This window comes from Passer domesticus, chromosome Z (genome assembly GCF_036417665.1).
Source record: "Passer domesticus isolate bPasDom1 chromosome Z, bPasDom1.hap1, whole genome shotgun sequence".
Classification (NCBI taxonomy): Eukaryota; Metazoa; Chordata; class Aves; order Passeriformes; family Passeridae; genus Passer; species Passer domesticus.
Window position 1 is genome coordinate 14,585,547 of NC_087512.1, and position 17,899 is coordinate 14,603,445.

The 17,899-nt window shown below is 42.8% G+C and overlaps 1 long non-coding RNA gene across 1 annotated transcript; it reads right to left on the bottom strand.

The window, feature by feature from the left end:
• Nucleotides 1-1,044: 1,044 nt before the first annotated feature.
• Nucleotides 1,045-11,409, bottom strand: LOC135290406 (uncharacterized). The gene is made up of 3 exons (XR_010353180.1): nucleotides 6,414-11,409; nucleotides 6,175-6,282; nucleotides 1,045-5,853 (listed from the first exon to the last, which is right to left on the bottom strand). It is a non-coding gene; the product is annotated as an uncharacterized LOC135290406 (long non-coding RNA).
• Between the last annotated feature and the right edge of the window lie 6,490 nt (nucleotides 11,410-17,899).

A 17,899-nucleotide genomic window follows, 5' to 3' on the forward strand; every position in this document is an offset into this window, starting at 1 on the left:
GCAGAGAGGGTGCCTAAAGGCTGTAAGCCTTTGTTAGTGCAGAGACGCTGAGCAGCAGGTAGCAGAAGAGAGCTGGACTCCAACCGTGGGTGTAAACCATGTTTATTGGGGAGCAACAAACCCAGCGCAGCCAAAGGCTCAAAGACCACGGGCAACAGCTTACAAAGATTTTTAAAGGAAGGGGGAAACGGGGGTGGAGCCTGCCTTCCAGCCAAGGGAGGTGCAGGGGGGCGTGGGGAAAGGCAGAATGACACCATTGGACTGCCAGTGGAGGAAAACTTAGGGAGGGCCCAGTCCCTGAACCAATCACTCCACGCCCAGGAGAGAAGATTCTAGATGGAGAAGAGGGGTCATCGAGTGGCTGACAGTGTATTGGGGAGGGGCAGAAGAGTGGATACAGTGGTTGCTAGGGTGACCAGGGAGGAGGTAAGGTAACTGAGGGAAACGGAGGAGGAGGGGACAACCAGGGCAGAACCATTACGTGAATAGGAAGGGAAAGCACAACAATCCAAAATACAAGGCACAACTTAGCACAACTAAAACACAACACACCAAATTTGCTCATTTAAATTACAAGATAATGCTATTTTGTTATAGAAATAATAGGTTTTGCTGTTTTATTTTTATAAGTAATACTTGTTAGGAATGAGAACAACTCTTGGAATTAAACCAAAAAGCTATTTATTGTAAAAAGATTAATTAAAAATATTTGTAATTAATTTTTAATAGAAATGACTAAACTGGGAACCAGGGGATTAAAGACTCTGAGCCAAGTAGGCTATGTGCCTGGGAGCAGAGATTCTTTCACTCCGGTCTTGTTTTTATAAAATCTCTAATCTCATATTGCCTTATGATCCCAGTGTAGGACATTTACCCTGGCTAGTCTGAGGGAGAAAGACCCCTGTCAGTCTGTGTCTGGGTTTTTTAACTCCTCTGCCCCCTGCCAGGAACACCCATAGTCCAGCCTCTAAGGTTTACTATGATTGGTGAGAGTGTTCATGAGGTCGCGTTCTCTGGCCAATGGCTTGCTCCTTGTTAGGGGACAGATTTCTGGAATGATGTCATCTGCTTCAAAGGTGGGAAAGTTCCTCATTTAAATTCCTGTTGTCACAGAGCTTAGCTGCAGACCAATGGTCAGGGACTAAAATTAACTCTTAAACTGCTGTTTGTGAGGGTTGGCTGTCTCCGCTTCTGGAAAAAGGCACACTTAAAAGTGCTATTTAACATACAATTAGAACTTATGGAAAAGGCACACTTACAAGGGGTAATGTATTTAACATACAATTAGAACTTGTGGGTACTAACTAATAACAGGATTGAACATGGTAATCATCAGTTCATCAACAACCACAATAACTTTTTCTAATTTAATTCTCAATTAATCAAACATGCAAAAGCTAATTCTGTAGTTTGGAGAATAACATACTGAAGAATGAGAAACAATTCCATATTATGACCATTATAGTTATTGAAATGAATGGGCAGGAGATCTTTCTCCTTTTTGATGCCTTTATTAGATGATCAGCTCTGGGTGGGGGTCTGAGTAGTCGCGCACACCGCCACTGCTCCCTGTAGCAACGCAGAGGAGGAGGTGACGCAGTTTTGCTGCACAGCAGAACTGGGGCTTCCGTCCTCACGAGCGTGCCTAGGAAGACAACTGCCTTGCTTGAAGTCTAGCGTCCTAACTCCTGACTCTGTTCCGTTTAGGTTACAGTGATTTTAAAACCTCACTAATGGAGTAGGAGTACTTTTTGCCAGGAGAACCCTTCACTTAGTTTCTTAAATTTTGGTTTAGCTTGTTGGGTTTAGGGTCTTTAGTCAGATTCCCTTGACTTCCCCTTAATTTGCATATTTCCCAGAGAGGTTATCTCGGTGCCATTTTAGAGAGCAGTGGAGGCAGCACCTGACGGGGGTAACAAGGGTAGGTGTGAAATGAGGGGATTAACAGTGGAGGTAACTAACAGGTTTAACATCATAACAACAATTTTGCTTATTACAACTTCAGGTCAACAGTAACATTAAAGGTTTTACATTTTAACAACAACATAATTAATGCACTTAACTTATTGCAACTTCACATTAACAGTAACAATTTCAATAGCATTAACTTATAAACTTGTCCATCACAGTTATGAGTTATTTAATGCTTCTTTTTTTACTTTTTTTTTTTGCTTTAATGTCATATATGCATAAATGTCTAGCAAATGCAACTTCAGTTTCTTAAGACAGTTTCTACTGATGTATTAGTAAGCCTTATTATGTTGTTAATCTTATGATGTGAATTCACTGACTTTATATAACAAGCATTACTTTATTCATTTTTTATTTGTCTATGGTACCATTGACTAACCAATGATAAATGAGAAAGCCAGCTACTTTACAAACCTTGACTTATTGTTGTATAGCTATTTATAAGACATATATTATTTTTGTAATTACTATTACTAAGAGGTTTCTAAAATGTATTAAAAAGACTCTTCCAGTTAAAAGCCCAGGCCCTGGCCAAGTCCTGGCCTTAACTAGTAGAGAAAATTTTCTGCTCCAAAATTATATTCAAGTAATTTTGACCTAGCAAATTTGGACCTATAATAGCTAAACCTCCTTTTAAGGTGAACTTGGACATCTTATCTGGGGAATGATTTTTCAAGCCCTCACTTTAAAAAATAAAGCTTGCCAATTACTACAGACTCTAAGTAATAGTACAATACTTTAAAAACTGATCATGTATTATTTTAAATCACCATCTTATTTTTCACATGCTACTAATTGTATCTATTATCTGATTAATTTTTACTACTATTTTACCATTTTTAGTATAGGTTTATTTTTTTATTACATATTGTTATGCTTTCATGTCACCTTCATGTTCATAAACACACATGCTATTAAAAACCAAAAAATTAGGGGGGAATATAGCACCTCCAGAACTTTACACTATATTTACACTAAATATTTTTGAAAGCAAACCAAGTAATATCAAATTGTATCCCTTACCCTCCTGAAACACCCTTGGTGGAAGCCCAAGAATTAGAATTCCTGGGTTCTGAGAAATTGGATTTTTGTGTTCATTTTAAATACACAGGAAGGAATCACTCTAAAAATGTTTCTCCCTATCCCCCTGTGTATAAGAATCAAAACTTTTGGTACAATTATGTTGTAAACAGGCAAAATGAAATTAAAAGGAGGCTGATGGCTTTGAAAAGAAATAGTGCCTGTTTATTACAACTGAGAACAACAGAAGACGAGGCCCCAAGGTAAACTTAGGGCCTGTGCAACAAGCCAGGGTACCTGAAACAGTACTGTGTAACAAGGTGTTTCTCGGAACACAAGGTACCATCAAAAGGCCCCGGGTGCTCTGCACCCAGGGTTTTTTAAGTTTCTTGGGGTTACTCGATTTGTGCGCTCTGGATCCTCTTGTCGATTGGTCGTTTTCTTGGTCATTTCTATGATAGTTCCATAAAATGGTGCAGTCCTGACCAATCATTTTGGAATACAGCAATCTTATTGGGTGGCTCTGTCTCCAGTTGTAGTTCGAGCTGCTGTCATCACCTTATGATGTAACTTTTCTAGAAAATTCTTATTATTGCACTTTATTACTTAGCCCCTTCTTCTCTGTAGAGTATCTCTATTTATATTTAAATAACCGTATATTTAACTCGTTAACTTTTTACATAAATTATATAACAACTTATTATATTAATTAACAATCTACTATAATTCATTATAATAATCAACCGTTAGTAACTCTACTGAAGAAAATGAATTCATTTATAACAACTCCTCCCTCTAAATCTTTGATTAGGCTTTAGCCCACATCAAACTTTTTCTTTAAACACGACTTTCATAGGCTTGGTAGAATTTTTTTAGTATCTGGTATTTCTTATAAGTTTTTTTGGCAGTTTCTGAGTCCTTCTCTTGTTCTTCTTCTTATACTATCATGAGCTTTTTAATCTTCTCATCACTTAATCTTTCTAGGGAATTCTGAACAATGTTACGTTATTAACCGAATCAAACAAGGTATAACACAGAGGAGTAAAGTAATACTTATCAAGTCCCGTCCTACAACAAGTAAAATTTTCTTTCACCACTCTCCTCCTAAAAGGCTGTCCCACCAATTGGATTTTATTAGCAGGGTCCATCTTTAGATGGGTACATGTGCCGGTTTTCTAATTTTGGTGGTGATGTTTTTAATGAGATCTCCATGATCATCAATTTCAATACAACATTTTGATGAATTAAATTTACCACAGACCCCTACCCTTCTTCTGCCAATAGATAATCTAGAGCTAACTGATTTTAATAAATTGCAGTTCTCATTTGACGGTTTTGGGCAGAAAGTATATCTAGGACTAAGGTTGTTTCATTACATATAATTTCTAACACAGCTTGTAATCTGATAATCCTATTTAACATATAAATGGGGGTTCTGTATCCCCATGATCCATCCTGGGCCCAAATGGCGGGGCCATATGTTTCAGTTATCCTTTCTGGGAGCCACTCTTATTCCCCCCACCTTTGAGATCTGCCAATTAGATTTCTTTTCTTACACTTTAATTCATCATGTAAGAGCATTCCAAGGTGTTGACTTTCATCTCTCAGGAGTAGAAAGAAAGAAGGCCTTAAAATTCCTAAGGTACAACTTTCTGCCTAATCTTTAGGTAATATAACGTATGCTATTGTACCACAAAGCCAAAATAACTCCTTTGGAGCCCTCCAAAATTTGTGATGTTCTACAGAAGTGATTGCATTTTTATTCCAAAATTTATGTATTTGAGGCTCATACTGAAAAGTATTAGGATCTTTAGAGGAACGTTCATATAACTTTTCTTTTTGGATGTAAGAACACCCTTGTTTTGGTTTCTTAGACCAATATAGGTGAGGGGCTCTGGGAATCCACCATTGATGGGCATCATTACTGACCAGCTATCATTTACAGAATAACTCACCCATATATGAAATAAACTTAGAAGATCTCTTCCTCCATAAACATTCTTCACCTACTACTTCTGAGTTTAAATTCCACACCTCTTCATCATTCCGCCCATCTCACTCAGGTGTTGATCTTTGACTTTTCATTTGGTTCTTAATTAGTTTTAGGATTTCTTTTGGACTCAGTGCTACTCCTTCCCATGGCTACATTCCTGCTGTTCTGGTGTTTCCACAAATCCAACAGTTAATTATATTAAATTCATAATTTATCCTTTCAATAGGTCTAAAAATAAATTTTTCCTACTTATGATTTTGAGTCCCATCCCTTTCTTCATTACCCCTTTCACTTCCCTTTCTTTTATTAAGTCTGGTTCATGGATTCTCTTTTTCTCCAACTTTTTCTTTAAGTTTTTCTCTGAACATATCCATTTTGCCTTCATAGGGCATTCTCCCAACAGTTTTTTTTATGATTTGCCATATTTTTGGAGAGCCAATAGGTTTTGCTGTCCTTTACATATTTTTAATTGGGAAAAGTCAATACAGTCAGGGCTTGTATAATCGGGATTCGTATAGACTCTTAGGATGGCACTCCAAGAGTCTCCTGCATAGAGTGGCTAGTAGTACCCGTCACAGGGGTCCATCCGGCTTCCCTGGATGTTTGTTATTGTTAGCAGCCTGAACACCAACAGGGGTCTGGCACACGGCACTCTCCCAACTTCCATGTTTCTCATTGCCTTTTGGGAGGGTCTGTGGTGTATCTGTCTTGTGGCAAGACTGTTTCCTGACCCAGTCTTTCCCCCTGTAATGTGATCTTACGTTACTTTGCTTTGCAGTAACTCCCTTCCCTCCTCATATATTGTCTTTTACTTTTCTTTTTAGGGCCTGATTACTATATGAGAGGGAGGAAGCTCTCTTCTTTGGGACCTGTAATGGGAAATAGCAGAAATTCAACATGAGTTACAATAAATACTTAAATTGCAATTAATAAATAATACGTCTATTTATAAATAGCTTTTAACTTTAACATTAAAAACAGGTAAGAATAAATACTTAGGTAATAGACAGTAATTGATGAATAATATTTCAACAGTTCATAACAGGTTAAAAACTGGTCTTCTCCTTATCTTATTTTTCTTAAGGTTTCCTTTTCAAAGTTCATTTGGTGTCTGATGTATTGACCACTGTCCTTTCGGAGGGGGCCAGTACTGGACCTTTAAGTCTTGTGATGTGGGTCCATCCTCTTACCTGTGTCCTTATTGCTGTCTCAGTAGTTAGGAGGATCCAGAAGGGACCTTCCCACTTGGGGGTTAATGGCTGTTCTTTCCATATTTTTATTAAAACCCAATCTCCTGGCTGGAATAAATGAATTTTGAAGTCAATTGGTGACACCGCGCCTGGATCCTGGGAGAAAGGGCGAGCCTCGTAACCAGCTAGCTGCTCAGCCCATTTCCTCCAAGCGGCACCACCAAGTGGCTGCTCCCCACCTTGAGCTCCTTAGCTGGGGCCAGGGGTAGTGGTTCGGCCTTTTGGCTGGAACCTCTCCTTCCACTTGGCCTGGCTGAAGGTGGCCACCCGGAGAGGTTCCTCGTTGATGCTGAGTGGTAAAAAGAGAGAGAGGGACTCTCTGGCAGCAAAGTTTCAAGATGTTTATTCTTCCCTGGAGGGAGAAGTGCCAGGATGTTAAAAAGAAACAAACTCGGAGCACACACAGGGGAGCAGTGACAACAGGATTACAGCAGTTTATAAAGGGGGGCAGTCTCAAGAGCGGAGACTGCTTTCAAACCAGTCAGGGTTAGCAAGGAGGAGCATGCAGTGGGTTCACATCAACTTAACACCGATGAAGAAGAAGGAGGGAGGAGTGAAAACATATTTGGAAAATAGGTGAAGGGAAACAGCATAACTGACATGGAATTTTCTGGCTAAAGGGATGTAGCAAACCATAACAGATGAGCTGCAGGGGCTGGGTTTAGAGGACTGACAAGAGAGAATTTGCAAACATGGGAGGGGTGGAGGAGATTGACATGGGGACTGGCATAAGGAAAGGTGGGAAAATATGGGTAAACAACTCTGGGAAGAACCATTTGGGAAACTGAAGAAGGGGGTATGGAACGAACCATTTCCTAACACAGGAAAATCTAACATATTACAAATTAAACAGTTGAAATCCAAAAACAAACCACAACAATTCCCCCTTTTTTGTTTAGTTTTGACAGTTTGTTGTTTTGGGGAACTTGACAAAGTTTACTGCTGGTGGTCACTGATGTGGACTTTAAAGTGGATTTGGGCCCACAAGGATCTTGGTGAAGTAGGTTTTTCAGTTGCGGTTGTTTTAAGAAAACATTTTCTAATAATTCAAACAGTGACAGAGATTAAGAATATAACTAAAAGTACTAAACCAATATCTTGATGAGAGAGGTTACCCATCTTGACAGCAGTACCCCAACTGCTGAACAAGTTAGAAAACCAGTCTCCTGTTTCTTCTTTAACTTGCTTGATTAGCTCTTTGATTTGGTTGATCGAGGTGTGGATGTTTTGGCTCTTGTCGTAAATACTAAAACAACACAGCCCATCAAATTCTTGGCATTCATGCCCATGCGCTAGAAGTAGAAAGTCTATGGCTGCTTGATGTTGCAGCATCGTCTTCCTTGTTGCTTCTTCATCCTCTAGGAGGTCACTGAGTGTGCTGGATGTTAAATTGGCCTGTTTTCAACCCAGCACTCGAGGTGGCCAAATTCCCCAAGTGCTTTTGCTGCAGCGACCCAAGGCAAAATGCTGACACTGCAGCCTTTGCAGGTTTGGACCAGGTTACTACATTTGAGTCACAATGCTCATCCAATTGCATCGCATTGCGTTTTACTTTTTGAGAACCCAAATTATTTAATTTAGTTTGCCAATTTAAAATTTGAGTGGTGTTGGGCAAAAACAGGGATAGCTGCTCTATGATACATGGACCTCCAATAAGGTGAGATGGGATCCCTACCCAAGGCCCTCTGCCCACAAATTAAAAATGTTCCCTTCAGAAGTTTCAAGGGCACCTGACATTCACTGGAAGGCAGATTTTGGTGCATGATTTCTTTGCACCACAATGCCGCTTGAAACGCCTTCTGGTACACCTTAACTGAGGTATAATTTTCAGGGTAGAAATAAGGCTTAAAATTAAACTGAATACACAATGGGGCTTTGGCTGAACCTAAAAATTCGAACTCAGGAGGATCATTCTCGAGTGCGGGCAACTTGGCGGACCACTTTTTCCAAAAAAAACAATGGGTTGGTAAACGGAATATGAGGACGGTAAATCATAGAGGGGTTTTTTTTCCATGAGGGCCCGAATTTTTGATGGTTATTGATCAAATGCGGACAGGATTCCCACCAGGCACGTTGACATGGGGTCATCTGCTGAGGCCATAGACAAACATAGATGGTCTCTCTGAAGCACACAGGCTAGGGTAACCCAAATGTTTTGTGTGGGCTGGGGCACAATCTACACTTCGCTGGTTAGCAGCTGTATCTGCAGGAACAACATGGCAAACTTGTTCCAAGCCATGATTTTGGATGAGCACCTCACAAAAAATAGAAAACAGAAAAGGAAGGATTATAAATAATATCAATACTTAGTTTTAAATACAAAAGAAGGTATAAAGGTCTGGCTCTTTGGGGTTATTAAGGTCTGAGTTCTCCTTATCAATGATGTTTACAATTCCATATCTTGGTATAATTTGTTTAAGCAAAGTCTTACTAACTATGCCTGCTGTAGCTCTTGCAGTTGGAAATGCCTCAACATCAATGAGTTACATTATCTATTATTCCTAATAAATACTTAAACCTTTGGACTGGGGAAGTTCGGTAAAATCTACCTATACACTTTGAAACAGTCTCTAGGCTAACTTTCTTCCACCCAGTGGCGCTTTTCTCATTACCTTCCTATTTATTCTCTGACAAATTATACAATCTCTTGTGATTACTTTAGCAACTTCAAATATTCTTATGCATACATAAATTTGCAGAAAATGATTGCAAAGTGCTTGTGTTCCCTAATGTGTTGAAGCATGCAGGTTTTGTAAAATTCTTCTGGCTAGAGCTTTGTTTAAAATCTGAATCCTATCTGGCACTGTCCATTTTCTCATCTTTAGTTCCCCCATGTTTTTGTAATTCTTTTTGTTCTCGTTCACTAAAGATTGGGATTTCCTCATGACCTTTGTCCCCCGTGTCTACTAGTTGTAGAAATTTGCTCCTCCTTTTCTAAAGCAGCTTCTTTAGCTACCCGGTTGGCTAGATTGTTTTCTTGTTCTTCTATAGAATTCCCTTTCTGATGCCCTTTAATATGTACTACTGCAATTGCTAGAGGGTCTTTTAAAGTTTCTAATGTTTCTTTTATAAATTTTTCATGGACTAGGGTCTTGCCTTTTGAATTTATAAATGCCCTTTCCTCCCAGATTTTGCCAAATGTATGTACCACCACATCGGCATATTTTGAATCAGTGTAGATAGTTCCTATGTTATTGTAGCTGCTTCAATCCTTTTAATAAGGCATAAATTTCACAACACTGTGCAGACCATTTTGCTGGCAGCCTCCCTTTTTCTATAATGTCCATACTTTTTCCACCTATGTACTGCATATCCTGATATTCTCTCGCCTTCAATTACCCTGGAAAAACCATCAACAAATAATACCTCTCCTTCCGGTAGTGGCTGCTTTTGCAAGTCTTCCCTTACTTTGGTCTGTAGATCACTTGCCTCTATATAACAATGTTCTAAATTCTCTTGTGGGTCCCCATCTTAGAACTGGGCCGGGTTTTTAACGTTTGTAGTGGCTAATTCTAAATTTTCAATATTGGTTAATGTCAATTCATATTTTAGCAGCCTGCTGTCTATGATCCATTGACTTGCCCTTTTGCTCAATTGTGGAGGATTTTGTGAACAGCTGGCTAGCTGACAAAGGTCACACTGATATAATACCGTTAGTTAGGGATGAAGGAGATAGGTGGAGGAGCCAGCAGTCAGTGTCTAAATCAGGCAAGGGCACTGTGCCCTTGGTGCAACATCAGGATGGGGGAGAGGATAGTTCGTTAGAAATATGAAGGAAAGATGAGAACAGCTGCACCATAGTAGTCGCAAGAATGCTAAGGTAGGCGTAGTTAGCTGATAAGTAACTAACCAATAATGAGCTTGCCTTTTGCAATATGTATTAACCTCATTAACACCAATATAAATGTATGTGCCTATCAATAAAGTTCTGAGATTTGCTGATCACTCATATTGAGTGCTGCATTTCTTCCGCTGATCTCAACACTCTCTTGATGTTACAGACCCCAAATTAAAAAGCCCCTGACACCTCTAATCCTCCTGGAACATCTTCTCGTCTTTCATTCTTTTCTTGCATTCCTTTTGGTAGTGTCCCTTCTGTTTGCAGTAATAGCACTCCGGCACCTCCCTCTGCCGGAGTGCAGGTTTCTTCGGAGGATACGCAGGCTTTCTCGAAGGTTTCCGAGTACGTGCCGCTTCTCCCGCGGTGGGATCTTTTTCCTGTTTCTGTGCTTCTCGGACTGCTGCTACTAGGACCTTAGCCTGCAGCTTTTGCTTCTTGTCCTCTCGCAGCACGTACACCTTTTGAGCCTCCCGCAGCAACTCTTGCAATGACCCTTCCTGCCAGTCCTCTAATTTTTCTAACTTTTTCCGTATATCCTCCCATGATTTTGCCATGAATTGTGTCTTTAATAATATGACTCCTACCGAGGAGTCAGGGTCAGTACCCAAATACATTTGGAGACTCTTCCTCAGTCTTTCTAGCCATTCAGTAGGAGTCTCGTCCCTCCCCTGGCATTCCCCCAAGGCTTTCGCCAAATTCTGCCCCTTTGGTACCGCCCCTGGGATACCTTGGATAATCATGTTCCTTAGTTCTATCACCTTTTGACTATCTTCTTCTATCTGGGCATTCCAGGATGGCCTTTGGTTGGGCCATTTAACCTCCCCGCTCCGCCCTTGTGGGTTTCTGTGTTCCCAATCTTTTATTGCAGCCACTCGTATCATATTCCGCTCCTCAGCATTAAACAACGATCTCATAATAGCACACATATCATCATACGAATAAATGCTATTCCCCAAAAATTCATCTAGTGGCTCTGCCACCCCCAAGGGATCATCCATGATTTTCCCCATTTCCTTTTTGAATGCCCGCACATCCCCTGAATTTATTGGCACGTTTACATAACCAATGACCCCCGGAGCAGTTGAGACCTCTCTGAGCAGAAAAAGTCCCGGCTGTCCCTCCTCGTCTTCGCTATTGTCTGTGTGTACTTTCCGGGTCTTACGTCTCATGCGGCTGGCGGGTGGGGATTCTTTCCCTGTTGATGGATTGCCCCTGCAGTGTTCTCTTTGGGTTGCGTGGGAGGAGGTAGAAGGGACAGGGTCCGTTCCAATGGGGAGGGGATCGCTGGCGCTGGCTCCTGCGGGAGTTTGGGTGGTGGTGCCTGCGGTGTTACCGGGCAGTGTCTGGGGTTCTCGGGTTTGGGGAGAGGTCCTTGCATCCGATGGTTTCGGTACGAGGGAGGTCGATTCTCCAAAGGTTCCCAAGTCTTTACCCACTCCATTGGTTGTTTACGTGCTCTAACGGGGAACAACTCGACACTACCGTACTCCCATATCCGAGCATATTCCATTTCCTCCTCATTAGACCCCTCCTCAAACGCAAACTCCCCTAATGCCCTACATATTTCTTTGTTAAATGACGCGAATGTGGGCCAAAATATACGTTTTCTGATTTCTACATCAGCCCACTTCTCCATACAGTAGTAGACTGCCTTTTTCTTAGATTTCTGCCTTCTCGTAGGGCAGTCTTCCCAGTGTTCTAACATCCATCCCAGAGGACTGTACCTTGGAATGTCAGGGAGATCAAACCTTCCCTTTCTCCCTGGTTTATCAGGGGTCTTTTCCTGGATCTTACTCTTTTTCAACCCCATATTTTACACCTCACTTACCTCCGTTAGGCCTATTTAATTGCAGAACTGGTTTTCTCCTTTTTACTGGTATACCACAAAAAACCCATTGCTGACCTACTAGTCACGTAGCGAACCGAACTGCGGATTTTTGGTCAACAAACTAGTGAGCTCTCTTACCTGTTCCCTGGATCCAGTGAGGTCCTGTTGTTCCTCCCAATCCAGTCCGTGATCGATCAAACAACCCCCTTTTCCCCACCCTCCAACTTCCCAGGGCTTTTCGGGTTGGTGTGTGTGTTCCAAATGAGCTTCCTACGCGCTTCCCCCGCAACCGACCACTTTCCTCGCGGAAGAGTGGAACTGCAGTCTTGGGGTCCACACTCTCTTAGTGATATTTATCACGTCTCACACACACACTCGATCACTCACCACTCAACCACGTGATACTTACGGTTCGTTTTCCTGCGTGGAGTCTTCGTGCACGTCGTTTTTACGAGTAAAATAGCCGGCTTCCACAGAGAACTATCTACATCCTCAAGAGCTCTGGGCCTGTTCCCACCTTTTGATGGTGGCTTAGTTTTTAGGCTACAAAAAGTTCGTATAATCTGATCGGTTCCGCTGGGTTATGCCAATCTCCTTCTGTGGCTGAATTCAGCAGGGCGTCGCCCGGACGTCGAGATGGGACTCTGGAATCCTTATCAAATCACGTCAGGCTAGTCACCAAATTGTTATAAATGAAAAAGGAAAAATAGCCAATTTTAATAAAAAATTAAAAATAGAATTTATTTCGCTACTGTAATACAGTCCCGACAGCCACCAATCAATCGGACAGCGTAACACCCCGGGAGGCGAGCTGGGTGGACGTGGATTTGGCCTCACTAGCACCAAATCCGCCTCGTCCACACTGGCTGCTCTGAGGCAGCAGTTCTTATACGATTTATTTTGCCCGCAGCAGAGTGCCTTTGTTTCTTTCTAAGTTCTTCATATTCAAATTAGTTTCTTTCTCCGGTTCGGGCTGCACAAAGACTTCGTCCGGGAATAGAATAATGCACTTCCTCGATACCCAGAATCTGGTATTCAGATGGAAGGTGTTGATGGCTCTGGTCAACTCAGATAGATATCATGCCTGGGCCATCATCTCTTGGGTGTCAATGGGTGCATGCTTTTGTAAATGCCCATCTCCTTTGAAGCCGAGGCTTTCTAAGACTGTAAATGTTGTGAATGCCTCTCTGCCCATCTGCTGTAGTTTCGCCATCCTGGGGAAGAATTTCTCCATCCCCCAGTGTACCACCCGTTTCTTTTACACAAATATATTTTATACACGTTTTATTTCCACGACTTACTAACCATATATCTAAAAATGACGTACCGCCACGGGACACACACAAATGTCTTGGTTGCTGCAGATATCAGTTAACACTGCTGGCCTTTTAGCCGAGCAGCTCTTCTGGCAAGTAAAATATTCATGACTTATGTGTGCCAGGAAACCTATGCTCAGAAGCTCTTGGACAGCCTTCTAGAGCACCTTTGGTACAGTTGTCCCTGAAGCACCACTTAACCCCCAGGTGTTTCCAGCTGCAAGCGAAGAGGCACTGACAGATTTCCACCCCTCGGGTCTCTCTCCAAGGCTCATAAGAGTCCTATGTGAAATAAATGTGCAGGAGATCTTTCTCCTTTTTAATGCCTTTATTAAGAAGAGTCAGCTCATGTGGGGAGAAATCGACGGGTCGCGCCCACGCCGCTGTTGCTCCCAGGCGTGGCACAGAGAAGGAGGATGATGCAGCTTTGTCCGCTGGTCTGCAGGCAGAGCTCGGGATTCTGTCCTCACGGGAGAGTAGCAGATTTCTCCTTCTCCGTGTCACGCCTGGGAGCAACAGCGGCGTTGGCGCGACCCATCGATTTCTCCCCACTTGAGCTGATTCTTCTTGATAAAGGCATTAAAAAGGAGAAAGATCTCCTGCCCATTTATTTCAGCTTGGGGGACTTGTCTGGGATAGCCACGCCTGAAGAGGACACCAGGACTGGGACGGCTGCCCACCCTGGACCTGCAGGACAGCTGGCTATCGGGACCAGAGAAGATCGGCTTGGGACAGTGACACGGAGCAGCGCCGGATTGGTGAGAATATCCGGCGGCGGGAGAGGGAGGCGAGCAAGTGTGAGTGAGTGAGACGAGGGCCGGCAGCTCGGCCCCTCGAAGCGAGTGAGGACCCCTCAGTACCGCGGTTCCGCACCCCCGGGAACAGGGGGAAGTGAATGGATTTGGTGACTGAGGCGCCTCCAAAGGGGTAAAGAGGACCCCCCTCCGGGCGTGCGGAGGAAATACTGTGTGAGTGGCACGCACCCCAAAAGCCCGATACAGGTCCTAACGAAGGAAGTTAGGCGATTTAGAATATCAGGCAGTTTTGTCCTGACAAAGGAGGTCAGGCACCCCTCAGAGGCCAGGGTCTCGAGGTTTGGCTGGTTGAGTCTCAGCAGAGGAGGCCGAGATCTCTCAAAGTCCTGACGAAGGAGGTCAGGCAACTCACAAGTCCCGAGAAGGATTCGGGAAGGTTTAAAAGCCCTGCAGGCAAACCAAGTCCTGACGAAGGAGGTCAGGCATACCTCAGAGGCCAGGGCCTCGAGGTTTGGCTGGTTGAGTCTTGGCAAAGGAGGCCAAGGTCTCTCTAAGTCCTGACCAAGGAGGTCAGGCAAACCTCAGAGGCCAGGGCCTCGAGGATTTTTTTTGTTTTGTTTGTTTGTTGAATCTTGGCAAGAGAAGGCCAAGGTCTCAACAAAGTCCTGATGAAAAGGGTCAGAGAATTTGGAGCTTTGGCAGGAGGTCGAGACTTCTTAAATAAGACATATTTCCTTTAGAGAAAAAGGCATCTTTGTGATTTGTTTTGAGGCAGAAAAAAATGGGAGGGTTCAATAGTAAAAAAAGTGGCCAAAGACTGAAGGATATACCTCCCCACAGTCCCCTAGGTGAACTATTAGAGAAATGGGACTTTATAGAAGCCACAGAAGGATTAGATAAAGTTAAGATGATTCATTACTATTCAGAAGTGTGGCCAGAATTAGAGGTGCAAGGAGGATGGCCGTGGTGTGGGACGAAAGACAAGTGGATGTGTCAACAGCTGAGTAACTATCTGACGGCTCGAGAAGATACCGATGCTGAGCAATTATTATATGTAGCTTGTTGGTTGAATGCTATAAAGAATGAAGGAGAGCAAATTTGTAAAGTGCAGAGCAAGAAAGAAAGGAATGAAAGAGGAGATGCTGGAGTTAAAGAAATTGGTAAAAGGTGGGACCCCCTAGACTACTTGCCTCCTGATGCCCCTCCACCCTATAATCCTCTCCTTCGAGCACCTCAAATAGTAGATCCAGTTCTTCTCCTGGCTGCCATGGGGGCCATTCCTTCACCACCCCCTTCGACTCCTTTAGCTGCTTCTGCACCACCACTAATACCCACTCCACCTGCTGCATGCTCCACCCCTTCTCCAGCTCCACCTAACATGTACCCAAGCTCTTCTCCCCCTCCTACTGCTGTCCCTCCACCTCCTCCTAACTGGGACACAAATGCTTCCTTATCTAGTAACCCCTTATCACCAGGTACAGCCATTGACCTACAGCAGGTCCAAGCTAATGCTAATACCCCTCAAATGAATAATCTTGTGTCTGAAGATGGGCCATACTGTGGTACCCGATCCAAGACCTCCACAGTAGAGAGACTTTTTCCCCTTAGAGAAGTTCCTATGGGAGGAGTAGCAGGAGGTGTTGGTTTTGTAAATGCTCCTCTAACTGCTTCTGAGGTGAGAGGATTCAAGAAGGAGTTAGGGAATTTAGTTGAAGACCCCGTAGGCATTGCTAACCAAGTGGATCAGTTTTTAGGTCCAAATATCTACACTTGGGGGAAGATGAATTCCATTCTAAATATATTGTTTTCCCCAGAAGAGTCCTGAATTATTAGGGCCGCAAGCATAAGAATTTGGGAAAAAGATAATCGTCCAGGGCCCCAAGTGCCATCAGGTGAAGAAAAATTGCCACTAGTGGATCCCAATTGGAACCCTAACCAGGAAGCAGGGAGGAAAGCCATGACAGAGTACAGGTCTTTGATAATTCGGGGGGATCAGAGAATCAATTCCCAAAGGAACTAATACAAAACTGGCATTTGAGGGTGTACAGGAGAAAGATGAAACTCCTGCCACTTGGCTTAATCGCCTGAAGCGAAACTTTCAATTGTATTCTAGAATAGACCCAGACACCAAAGAGGGGGAAGTGCTACTAGAAGTCCATTTTGTTACTAAATCTTGGCCTGATATACGGAGAAAACTGGAAAAGATTGAGGATTGGCAAGAAAAAGACATTAACGAGTTATTGAGGGAAGCATTGAAAGTGTATTTAAGGAGAGAAAAAGAAAAAGCAAAGGCCAAAGCTAGGATCATGGTCTCTATAGCTAGAGAAAGAGTGGGGGCAAGCAACCCTTTCCTGCAGTCCAAGACTACAAAAGAGTGGGGGGGTCCACCACCAGCAGCAGGCATGGAGAGGCCTCGAGTCCCTTTGAGTGAAAGCTGCTGCTATTACTGTGGAGCAACTGGACCCCACCCTGGTCCTAAAGTTGTGAAACCTTTGCTAGCTGATCAAGATAGTAAAGGAAGCAACTTTAGGACCAGGGCGTCTGGTAAAAGTTTTTTTAAGCAAAAACCACACCCGAGTAGGGAAAAAGAAGAGAAGAACTCATATTTTGTGAAATTTAAAGTTACATCAAGGGCAATGGGGCAGTGGTTAATATCAGACGGATGGGTGTTTCTAAACAAAGCACTTGCTAGGATGGTGCTAACAGAACTACAGAAATTAACCCACTGGGGAGTTCAAGGACTATGTGATTATTTCCTAAGAAATAACCTGTGCATAAGTGTATATGACCTAGCAAAAACAATTATAAAAGAGTATTTAACTTGCCAAAAAGTGAACCAGAACGGAATGGTGTATACCATAGACTCAGACCGAGGTCCGCATTTTGTGGCCCAAACATTGCAAATTCTAATTAAAGCTTTAAGAATAAAATGGAGATTGCATGCTCTGTAGCATTAATTGAAGAAACAAAACTGAATTGTCTAAAGTGTTTGCCCCTAGCGCTCTTGCGCATCAGAACAAGACCCCGGTCTGATATAGGGATTTCACCCTATGAAATGATGTTTGGACTGCCATTCTTGTTAACACCCTGTAGTACAGGAGACTATCTGGAAGGAGAAGAAGCTACAAGGAAAGATTTAGAAGTAATTGGAAGAACTCTAGAAGGACTTAGAAAAAGAGGATACCTCCCCCAAACCTCCCCTCTTGATACAAAAGCACACGACATCAACCCAGGAGATTGGGCTTTAATAAAATTCTGGAATTATAGACCATTAATGCCTAAATTTGAAGGCCCCTTTCAGGTACTCCTCATCGCTAATTCTGCTGTGTGAACCAGAGAAAAAGGCTGGACCCACATCATGAGAATTAAAGGACCAGTCCCACCCCCGAGCATTGGACAAGATTCGTCAGTGTCTCCCCCTGATATTGGACCAGATTCCACACCACTCTCACCACCGGGCATTGGACAAGATTCGTCAGTGTCTCCCTCTGATATTGGACCAGATTCTACACTACCCTCACACTCTAACTCAGGACAGGATTCAACCGCATCAGGAGTTAATTCAGTTGAATATACTATTATAAAAGGACCAAATGACTTAAAGTTGACATTCAAAAAGACTGATGAACTGCGTAAGAAAAAAGTTTAGAATCATAACATGTCTTGAAGTGTTTTAAGAAATTTGTAAAAGTTAAAAATTGTTAATAAGTAATTCTGGTTAAGTCGTCCCAACTTAGTACCAAAGACCCCAGGTTAATCTTCTCCAGAGTGCTCCCCTAGGAGAGACCAAATTAGCAGGGACAGATCAAGAGAGGTTTAACCAGAGGAGCAAGAGACTCTAAAGAGCTTGGAGACTTCTTCTCAGTAAAATCCACAAGAGGCAAGGCTGGGTGGGCAGGCTGTGCAAGATGACCCATACCAGACT